The sequence below is a fragment of the Lytechinus pictus genome, chromosome 12, assembly GCF_037042905.1.
Source record: "Lytechinus pictus isolate F3 Inbred chromosome 12, Lp3.0, whole genome shotgun sequence".
NCBI lineage: Eukaryota > Metazoa > Echinodermata > Echinoidea > Temnopleuroida > Toxopneustidae > Lytechinus > Lytechinus pictus.
The window spans coordinates 8,797,892-8,810,385 of NC_087256.1; positions in this window are offsets into that span (position 1 = coordinate 8,797,892).

The window sequence follows — 12,494 nt, forward strand, 5'->3', positions numbered from 1 at the left end:
AGGTTTAAAGGAAGCGGTAACCCTGGGGAAAATCTTGTTTAAAGGGACAGTCAACCCTGATATTATGTTGGTGAAAAAGCAGAAATAGCCAAAACGAAAGCATCATTTAAAAATTGGCAAATGATCGGGAATCCTTAACAAAATGGATTAGAGAGGAAATGATTTTGTATAAAATTTGGTATTTTCTTGTCACATGTTTGCTGCTATCCAATAGCTTGTCTGCCAGACCATGATTTCAATCTATCTGATTCAGGATGAAACATAATTTTTGCTGTCATTTCTAGAAGCATGCATGAATAATGTTTCAGATTTTTTACAACATATAGATAAAATAATGCATAGTTCTGGAAAATGATTACTCATGGCTTTCATAGTCCATATATGCTAGCAGCTTTAATGGGTAGGTACCCCTCTAAGGTATAAAAAGGATATTAAGATGCAATTAAAAGAGCTACACCAGAATCTGTTGCAAGCTGAGAGATTTATGCAAGCTGAAAGATTTATGTAAGTTTGGAAAGTCCTTGCATTACTTTCTTTGGCACTGTCTAATTTCTTGAGTTCAAATACTTTCCATAAACCCTTGGCTATTATGATACCCATTTTCAAAGCTTCACTTCAAAGATTGCAACAATGAAAGCTAAATAGGCTTATTTAGTTTGCAATTAACCACATGTAACAATAGTATTTTTAGAGTTGAAATGTTCTAACTTGTTTATTGCCATGTACATTAAGTAAATGTTAAGTTCATCAATTCATTTTAATCCCTCCTTGTTTTCCATTTCCTTTCTCTCCTCTACCATTCCTGTTTAATTTGAATTAATTTATCTCACTGTGAATGTTTGTATTATATAGGATGGCTCAGAATGGAATACCAGAAATATTCCAAGAGTTTTGGAAAATATTCTACAAATCGCAGATAAGTGAATATTGGCCCTAAGTTAACGAGTGGAATATTTCTGGTATTTCATGAAATAAAGCCATCTAATATAATTATTATCATCTATTCAACCCCCCCCCCCAAAAAAAGGGAGAAATTTGATTTAACAAGTCATGTCACTTATCATAAATGGCATCATCACTTCATAGGATCAATTTTGGTCGTTGACATGTGGCTTTCATGTAGTTCATTATGACGTCATTGAGCGTAATTGTGATCTATGCTGCGCATTGCATTGCTTTCATTGTTGTACGCGTTGTATATTCCACGCATTCGCTCATGTGCATTAGACTGTTGAATATGGGCTCATACTCGAGGGCAAATTTTGTACAGGAGCCTATGGGATATTCGTCGGATTTCGGTCCCATTTAGGAATATGCACTGATACTGCACGGGCAATTGACGCAGATCAAAATGTGCTTTTGCATCGCTAAAAAGCTCTCTATATTGTATACATAGGTGTTGATACTCTTTGCCGTGCTATTCATCAGTGGGGTCTGATCTTATTGTTTTGTACAAAACTGGTGAATGTGGTTAATTATAAAAAGTAATCTTGATTAATTGATTAGATTAGATAATCATCTAGATTAGATACTTTTGTTGATCTATGTTTAAAAAAAACTTGGAAAATTTGCATCCACTTGCAGAACAACTTTAATGTATTGCATAGGGCTCAAATTGCAAGATGATTGCTAATTAATAATGATTTTTAAAAATGGATGAGTAATAACCATAAAGTCACAATATAATGATAATATTAGACCCCTCACATTGAACAAACCCATAAAATGCATTGAGTTTAGACTTTTAAAGTTTCATAACTCTCTTACTTTCAACCAACATCGATTGTTATTTTCTTGGCTGACCCCCATTTTCTGTTTTCATTAATATTGGTTTTCCTATTAAAAATGTTTCAGTTTCGCTGATATAAGGGTTTCGCTTAAAATTTAGTGTTTCCTTTTAAAGGATACTCTACTAAGGGCTATCATTAAAGGGAAAATTTACCTTGTTGTCAAGGTGGTTTGCAAATTGCAGAAAAATTAAATAAACACATTATTGAAGGTTAAGTGAAAATCTGTCAAATGATTGCAATTATGATATTAAATGTGCTGTACTGTATATATGTCATAGATTGTCATTTTTCATGGTTCATGAGAAATGAATTGATTTTTTTATCATAGAAAAGTAAAAAATATGTATTTCATAAATAAATAAAAAAACATATTTTGAGAAGACAGTTTTATGGAACAACACTGAAACTGCTTGCATATTACAAAAGAAATCCTTCCAGAAATCATCAAACTACTTGTTTATATTGTTTTTGTGTGTAAAAACTTTTATTGATATGTCTATTTCTTTGTTTTTTCCTTGCTTTCATTAAAAACAATTTTGACATCTGACTTCCCCTTTAACAAAAGCTTGAAATCATCTCTGACACAAAGATGGAGTGAGGTTTTCCACCAGGGAATTGTAGTACATCCATAGTTCCACTATATAATTTCTAGTTGTGTTTTCTGTAAAGAATGCTCTCCCAAGGGCCATCTTGAAAGACTCTTTCAAACCAAACTTCAACCATTGTCAAGTAAGTTTTAACATGGAATGGAGAATTTTAAAAATACTTTTCATATGCTATGTTTTCATGTTCGTATATTTTTTTATGGTTAAGGATGAATGAATAGAAGAGTACTGTATGTAATGTGTATTTTTGTGCAGGTGAAAATAATCATTAATTTTTTTTTAAATTGCAGTTCATACGTACATGTAATAGAATAGATAGTACACTGCACACAATAGACAGACAGACCTTTCAACCATTCTGAATTAAAAGAAAAGAATTTGAAATTTTCTCATTATAGTTCTTGTTTGAATAAGATTTTCCTAATATTTCTTTCATAGTTTCACTGTGCATTACTATGGGGGAATGTATTTTTTCACTATTTTTTAAAGCACAATCATCCCTATTTTTCAATCATACCGTAATTGCTGGGGTTCTAAATACATGAAGAGCATATTGAATGTGATGTCACAGGTTTGAAGCATAAAGAAATCTCAAAGAACTTTGTATCTTGTTCATGGCTTTTTGTCAATCTTTTATTGATGCAATAGCGTGTTTATCTTTTTTTTTTTGCTTTTGTTTACTGTACTTGATGTCATGGTTTGGACATAGTGTGAATCATACAGTATTTATGTGGGTCTCACTAATTTCTGGTTGTGTTTTCTGTTAAAGGACAAGTCCACTCCAACAAAAAAATGATTTGAATGAAAAGAGAAAAATCCAAAAAGCATAACACTGAAAATTTCATCAAAATCAGATGTAAAATAAGAAAGTTATGACATTCTAAAGTTTCGTTTAATTTTACAAAACTGTTCTATTAACATCCTGGTTGGTATGCAAATGAGGGGACCAATGACATCACCCACTCACTATTTCTTTTGTATTTTATTACATGAAATATGAAATATTCTAATTTTCTTCTCATTGTCAAGTGAAAGTGTGAAACAATGATTAATTCCTCCCTGAACATGTGTAGATAGCATTGTTTTATACTATATAGTTCAGTCAAGTTGGTCCTTATTGTCAAATCTGTAAAAAAATGAAAAATTGTATAATTCAAACAATAAAAAACAAAAGAAATAGTGAGTGATGGACATCATCGACTGACTCACCTAATTGTGCATATCATAAATTTGTGAAAAATAAGCGAAACTTTAAAATTCCATAACTTTCTTATTTTACGTCCGATTTTGATGAAATTTTCAGCGTTATTCTAGTTTGATTTTTCTCTATTTATTCAAATCAACATTTTTCTGGGGTGGACTTGACCTTTAAAGAATAGTCCCCGAGGGCCCTATCTTCATGCTCTAGCCACATTCAATATTGTATCTTTATCAGGAAAATATATATTGTGGTTTAGGTGGTTACCAACTGGGGGTGTATTGCCCCACCGCGTAGTGAAATGGGAGAGAAATAAAAGGGGGCGGGGAGAAAAGAGGGGGAAGAGAGAGTAGAGAGAGAGAGAGTTTACAAAAATATATTTAAGAATGGAAATAAAATAGGTACAAATTCACCTGTCTGCATAATTAAAATAGCAGAGCTTGGAGATTTTACTTAAAAGGTTTACAGCGCGTAATGTACCCAAACTTCAGTGCAGATGTACATGTATGTTTACAAATTTAACTTAATTTGCAAATATTCCTATAGTTTGTTGTTTTCAGAATTTTGGTATAAATTGTTTTTGTATGCAGCAACTTATAAATGTAGAGACTTTTAGCAGACAATGTTGGACACGCTGAATTTGGGAAATAATATCAGATTATCCTCGTGAAAGTTTCAGATGCTGTAAATGAATAAAATTATTTTCATTCAAATGAAGGAACATCATTGTCTCAGCATGTTATTCCCCCTTTTATGAAACCCCTAAACAAGTTTAATGCAATAGAATTACAAAATAAGGTAATAGTTTTTCCCTTGTAAAGCAAAATGACATGATATAAGGGAATACATTGGGTATTACGTTGCAAAGCGCCATATTGTGTTCTCCCAAAGTACAACTGTGTAATGCTGAAAAATCATGGAGACTGCTGGTACAAGTTATATATACGTATGTAAATAAGTCCGAATGAGCATGTTCATGTATGTTCCGCGTGCACAAATAGTCAGCTAAATGCAATGCTATTATCAATCTTTTACTATAAATGAATTTTGAACTCTACTAAAGCAGACATGATATAATTTCACACTTTTCGGGTAGCCAGGGTACTGCCATAAAAAAAAAAATAATAATTCAACAAAATGAATTTGGTACCACATGGTACAAAATACGGCATCAGGGCTCTGTTGCATAAAAGTTAATGGTAACTTTGCCATCCAATGGTAACTACCATGGTAATGATCAACAGTCATATAAAATCAAGGTTATTCCATAATGGTAACTTTTCTGCAACGGATGCCCATATCCTCATCAACTGTTTCTTGTGCATGCATGCTTATTATGTACCACTCTCTGTTCATGCTTGATTCAAAGAAAGAACATTTTTAATGGCTTTTACTTACTTTTTATAGGAAGTGGTTGAAGATACTCCATGAACTATATTTTGAAGAGAATTGAACACTCACTTCAAAGTGAAAGCAAAGTAAAAATATTTCCACGCTTCTATGAATAACTTATTCCAGAGAAAAACTAGCTGAATGATCCCTTATTGAGAATGTTACATTGTATTATCCTTGAAGTATACATATATATCTCACGCAGAGCTTTTTGAAAAGGATCCCGTAGCCCTTTTAATCTTGAAGACAGCACGACTTTATGTCAACTGAAAGTACCTCAAACTTCATAAAATGGATTAACTTTCACGTTTACCTCCTCTCTGTTCTCCTCGACAACAACATTGACACATAAGAGTAAAACTTGAGCTCCACGAGGTTCTAAATTGGATTAAAAGGTCTGCATGAGGGATGAAAGGAAGCCTCTTTGAGAGGAAGGTATCGATTAGAGCCCTTGTGAGGGGGATCACTGTCCTTGGTGTTAAACATTCAGACGCTTGGCAAGTTGTTAATTCCTTGTCGCGTGCGAGCTAGCTAGTCCCCTCGTACTTACATGTGCACACTGGACGGCAGATCCTGACTATCTGCTCCCGCCACACAACATGTTGTGACAGTCATTGGGTATGGCTGTGTGAAAAGACGCTCACTGTCCCCCGTTTTACAGACACCCTCGGACGGTAGCGGTCTGACACTGCCAAAGCCTGTAGCCTTCTTGTCAGAGACGTCAGAGAGAGTCAAAGAAAACATTTCAGCAGTGCTAATCCCCGTACCTCCCCTGTAGACATGATCTTGAATCAGATAAATGTATAGGCCTTGATGTCTATACGGTTTTATATATTGAAATTAAAATCTCTTATAGAGCATTGTAAATAAAAGATTCAGTTGTTTTTTCCTCAGCAATTTTGCTGATTCTGTGTCCTTCTTCTGTCAGAATTGTGTCTGAGTCAATGAATCGTGGTAGCTCTAACAAGGAGATGAAATTCGTATCACCCTGGTGCTAATTAAGCTCCTCCTTCCATTATAGACGTGATCTTGAGTTTGATAGAAGTATTGACATTGTTATGTTACTTGTATGTTCTATATATTCATTTGTTTATCATTCCATTAATTGATTTATATAATCATATTATCTATAACTCTATACATATTTATTCAATTTTCATGTAAAATAAAGGGTACGGCGTAGGTACATTGACTACATTCAATCTAGTCAAAAAGTGCTTACAACTGCGCCCTATAGCATGTCATTAAAAAGATGTGATGTTGAAAAATATTGAAAACAATATGATATTAAAAGATGCAATAAAAACAAAACAATAATCATATTGAACTTATTTCTTTAATAGTAGTCAATTGTAAGTCAGTCTGTTTCACTGTATTTTGCTGATTGAGTGGTCATTCTTTTGTCAGCAATGCTTAACTTTTTTTTTACACTTCATGAAGTTTACTCTAGAGCTGTATAGTTGCAATCAATTATTGATTTTGTTTTTAACTTTGGGGTGGGGGGTTACAACAGAGGGTGAGGGAATGTAAAAAAATGTGGGAGAATCATGAAATGACACACATGTAGGGAGAAATTCTTTGACTTTGACTTTTGTAGGACATATTTTCCAGTCAAGGAGAGTGGTACAAAGACTGCTAGACAATAGGAACACGATTACCAGTCTGAGATTGTCAGATAAAGATACAAACATACTTTTGTAATTAAAAGTACGAGCCACAGATTCATAGATCCAAAGACAACTGTTTCAATGTGTGATAATGTGATGATGATAAATGTTCTTTTATTGTACTTTGGAAGAACGACTACAGAAGATATCACCAGAGGTTAAAAAATTGTTTTTTAACACCTTTGTGCTGTAAACTACATTTACTGATACTGTAAACCGGTTGACAAATTCTAAATATTAAATGTATAGCTACTTGTATTGTTTTTTTCTTATCGTTACATAAGTTGTAAACAGTTTTTCTTTCTTAATGAAGAAAAACTGACTGTTTTGCTTAGAATGATAAATTCTTCTAACAATGTACCCTGGGAGACAATCATAAAAGAACAAAATATTCAACGCAAAAAACATGGCAGTAGCCCCATCATTTTAACAATGCATGCTTCATTTCATATATCTTTATGCCCCTGGGCTCTTCAGTATTAAATCTCTCATGTGACTCATTTTAATATTTGTTCTTTCTTCGCAAAAAACAAGAAAATCATGAAATTTACTAACTGACGGCTGTTTTTTCTTTGATTCTGTTGAGCATACATTAATCCCTTGCCATGATTCATTTTGTGTTCTATGTTGACTGTCATGATGACATCATCTTAATATGACATTATTCCATAAGCTGATAAAATAAACATTTGGCAACTCTGCGTTTCATTCAAAATGAATAGTAATGTGAGTCATTGGGGTACGGGGGAAGCAACATATTTGGTCAGGTCACATTGTCATTTTAGCCATATTTGATTATCGTTTTCAAGTTGACGTGCGAAGGTAAGAATCAGGATTTTCACATTTGCAAAAATGTTTACTTAGTCACGCAAATATTGGTGAGGTCAAGGGAGGCCTTAGTCCCACTCATAGTGCTGGACTATCCCAAAGCTTAGCCTGCTTTCCATATCATGGCCCACTCACTTGGTGTGCTTGTACCCTTTGGTAAAGCCAGGGTTACACCAGAACCAAATTCTCTCAAATGAAGTTTGACCGATTCTGCCCGAACATGGCCTTATTTGGATGGATTCAGTGAATTCAGAACCTATTCATCTCTGATTTGGGGAGCTCCCTGAATCAAGAGACAAATAGGTCCTGAATCAGAGCAGAATCACCAAGAATTGACTGCCCAGAATACCCCCAATGCCTCCCAGAATCAAACCGATATCCATCCGAATACATTCCGAATGTGGCCTGAGTGAAATTTGTTGTTGCCACATTCAGGAGTACTTCAGAGGGTATTTGGCTGGTTTTGAACATTTTAAAACGAGCCGAATCCCTCCATGAATGTTCCCGAATCCCTCCTGAATTTGCTCGCATTTGGGGAGGGAGAACGGAATACTCCCGAATGTGTGTATTTGCTTGGATTTTTCAGCTTATTTGGTTTATCCTCATTACATGGGCTCCGTAGTGCAAAGCTTTATAGCAATTGATCATAGAAAGAAAAAAATTACAATTGATTGCATTGATGTCAATGTACAATCAATCATGAATATCAGTTTTACGGTCAATTGCTAAGTTTATTATGACGCGTGGCAGTACCCTCTGAGAGGACCAAACGCCTTTGATCCTCTACAGTGCGAGTCAGAAAAAATGTTACACTTTTTAAATGAAGTATTTATTAAATAAATTTGGGATTAAGAGAGAATGTCTAGCGTATATGGATAGAGTAATATTTCTTTGTCACTTGGTAAAATTTGTTTCAGTGTTGTGGTTATGGTTGAGTGCACAACAGCCATTGTTTGAAAAAGTGTCAATACCCATTTGCGCCAAGCCAGGTGATTACCTGCTGAAACAGAGACAAAATCACACAAACAATGAGCGCAAAGTTTATGCGTATGTCAAGAAAAATAAACAAGAGAACCAGTAAATCAATAAATTATCTTCACTGAAAAGTTCCTTTCATTGTCATTTTGGCCACAACTTGGACAAAGCTTCCCGCCTTCAATCGCACTGTAGTTGCTTGCTTACAAACACTCATTTGCAATCAGGTACAATCAATGTATAAAAATAACCAAATCACTTACTGGATGCCATTCTGCATCTCAACCTTAAACCTTAAAGATATGTTTCATGTCATATTAATTACAACGGATTAGAATTCCTGAGTGCATGACATCAGTTCTTATATTTGTATAATACTCATATCAGTATATTAAAATGATTGTTGGTTTTATCTCTTTATTCCAATTGACTTCTTCTATGGGTTGACACTTGGTCTTTAAATGTTTCAAAATTTCAAAATTTTTCATTCTTACTGTGAAATGATACAAAACTGTCTCATTTATTGCCAAACTATTATGAATAATCCTCATCGAAAAATCAACAGTTTCCCTCATTTTGCCAGTGTTATGGACAAACCTTGTACCTGCGGTTCTAACAGATCACCAACGCATCACGCTTTTTATTCACACTTAGTCATTCTGCTTTAGTCCCACAAACAAACATGAACTTGCTTACCTCCAAAAACAAAACCACAAATGTAATCACATAAGTGTGTCCAAATCTCTTTTGAAAATACATTGCATTTCGGGGATTAGAAAGTGACAAAATTTTGCCAGCTGGGTATGATGTATGACATGAGATGTGTGACATAGAGGAAACAAGTACACAGGAATTGAAGATGAAAAGTGATTTAGTTTTTTAAAGGACATGACACAACATTTTCTTGCTCTTGTTTTATTGACGTGGGGTGCATTCAAGCATTTTCCCCTCATAACTGAGGAGCATTTAATTAAGCAAGTAGTAAGTGATTCTTCGCTGATTATTTGTTATAAGCTACTGAAATCCGATTGGCTCAGAGTAAATTTGTTTGTGAAAATCACTGAAAAAATGTTTCCTTGGGGAGGGAAGGGGGGGGGGGAATGGAATTATATTAGACTGGGTGTGCCTTACAAAACATCAAAATGGAGGTCTTATACGGAACTGACTTCTATAAGTATAAAACATGGGGTCTTCAGAACCATGATCTATCCAAACCCAAAGCAGGGCTCTATTGTGACATTAAATCATGATTGTGTTTCAAAGCAATTTTTCAGCAACAGTGGTTATGCAGAATCATTTTACAGAAATTCCTTCTTTAATAATAACAATTTCTTGTGTATTTCTCAAGATGATTATTTGACCAACAAGAAATCACTTGAATATATGTTTGTCTTTTAAAATAACGAAACCTGTACCAAGAAAATCACAAATAAATTTAACAAATGGCCACTTGAATGCGGACTTGAATGCATCCATGGAGATATGGATTATGATCTATTTAAAGATGATTTGTCTCATGTCCTGGTTCCCTTGTTGCCATGGTGAAAGAGAAATTGATGTTGATGGAATGATGTAAATTTCTCACAAAGAGAATTAATATTGACGTCATAAAATCTGGAAAGATCATTGAACAAGGTTAGTGATTACATGCAAGTCATGCTGAACTTGAATACCAATCAGTATTGTAGAAAATAAAATCTCAAGATATTTATTTAAAAATATATCAAACTATTGCATTAATTTTATGATCCACAGTGTCCAGTGGAATGTATATTCTCTTTTTAAAAATTCTATACCAAGTCATCTTGTTTGCTTTAATTGATTAAAATAATGATTTTTTTAAAGAAATACATATTGAATTGAACATATACAGTACATTTATTTTTTATTCATTCATTCATTTATTCATTTATTGTCTGCGTAGCGGAGCGAGACATAGGTATCACTATTTCCAGTGTCGGCGTCGTCGTCAACAATTGTGTTGTACACCCGATAACTTTCTATAGCTTCAAGGTGGGATCACCAAATTCATACCCGAGGTCCATCTCCTGAAGGGACAGGTCAAGTTCGAATATGAGTCGAATTTGAATAAGGTCAAAGGTCAATGAACTTTCCATGACTGGCACTGTGCTGTGTTGTACACATAATAACTTTCTATATCTTCGAGGTGGGATCACCAAATTCATACCAGAGGTCCATCTCCTGAAGGCACAGGTCAAGTTCGAATATGAGTCGAATTTGAATAAGGTCAAAGGTCAATGAACTTTTCATGACTGGCACTGTGCTGTGTTGTACACACAATAACTTTCTATAGCTTCGAGGTGAGATCGCCAAATTCATAACAGACGTCCATCTCTTGAAGGTACAGGTCAAGTTCGAATATGAGTCCAATTTGAATAAGGTCAAAGGTCAATGAACTTTCCATGACTGGCACTGTGCTGTGTTGTACACACAATAACTTTCTATAGCTTCGAGGTGAGATCGCAAATTCATAACAGAGGTCCATCTCTTGAAGGTGCAGGTCAAGTTCGAATGTGAGTTGAATTTGATTAAGGTCAAAGGTCAATGAACTTTCCATGACTGGCACTGTGCTGTGTTGTACACACAATAACTTTATATAGCTTCGAGGTGGGATCGCCAAACTTGTAACAGAGGTCCATCTAAGTCATATAGCATACATGTAGTTTTGACATGCAGTCTCTTCATGACTGCAATATGCAGGCAAGACAACGCTTGGCGTTTGCCTTGTTAATTCATTCATTCATTCATTTATTTATTTATTTATATGTGCTTGGAATGAATTGTATTCAAGTCATGTAGATGGAAACATGTTCATATTGATTCTCCATCTTTTATCATTTATAAGTTTTTTTTGTAAGTATTACTATCAGGGTTGTCACCAGGACTTCTGGAAATGAATAGAAATTTATCGCCTGCAATTTTTTTTCAGGGGGTCCAAAATGGAAGGCGGATTTGAGGGTTTGAATATGGACTTCAATATTAAACATTATTTTCATATCATATTCTTTCTAAGAGGGGGATTTATTTTGTGCTGGGCTGGGGGTGTGTGTGTGTGTGATATTGCATTGAGTGAAATTTTGAATGGTGAACGCATTTGAGAGGCATCAACCGCCATAGTGACAAAACTGAATACTATGAGTAAATGCTTTATGCCACCGTCAAAATGAGGTTACTTCTAAGTTACTTGTTCAAGTCTTTAATAGTCCCGAAATAGCCCAAGAAAAAGTTTCAGAATAGCAATCGTAGATTGAAATTCATTCCTAATTTTTAAATGGTGATGAATGCGCAATACTGTAAATATTGTACCTGTACAATGAATATCCTGTAAGTTTGTCTGTTTGCTTCCTCATCCATTTTTTAATGTTGAATATTTACAAAAGTATGACCACACCCCTTCCTTCTGTACCTATCAACATGCACTCATCTGATTTATTCTTTGTCAGTAGTATAGACCTCACCCTTATTTTAACGAGACATCTTCATTAACTCATTAAAATTTATATTGTTAGCCTTATTGGCAGCTTATGAGACCTAGTGTAGTCTTGTCAGGAAGTCTGTACAGAGTTTGTTTATGATAGCTGACAGTTTTAATTACTCAATATCAATTTATCTTTATCATTTTTAAAGGCCAATTAAACTCTAAAACTACATGTACATTTTGATTTGATAAGATATAGAAATTTCCATCGTAAATTTCATCAAAATTGGATTTCACATTGAGGAAAGCTTCTTTTTTTCGTTATGCTTTAGTTTCATAGCGATATGCACATTATAGGCAGAACGGTATGCAAAAGAGAGAGCTAATGATGTCACACACTGTACATTTCTTTAATAGTAAATTGTATTTAACATTTGAAATATTTCAATGAAAATTATCTCACAAGCCCAATGAGGTATTAAGCCATGCACCTTTTTTGTATTATTGTAGTCATTCTCATTTATTCTACATAATTATTTACTGAAAATTAGAAATGAATTACATTATTTGAGGAAAAAATGAAATATTCGATATTCAATT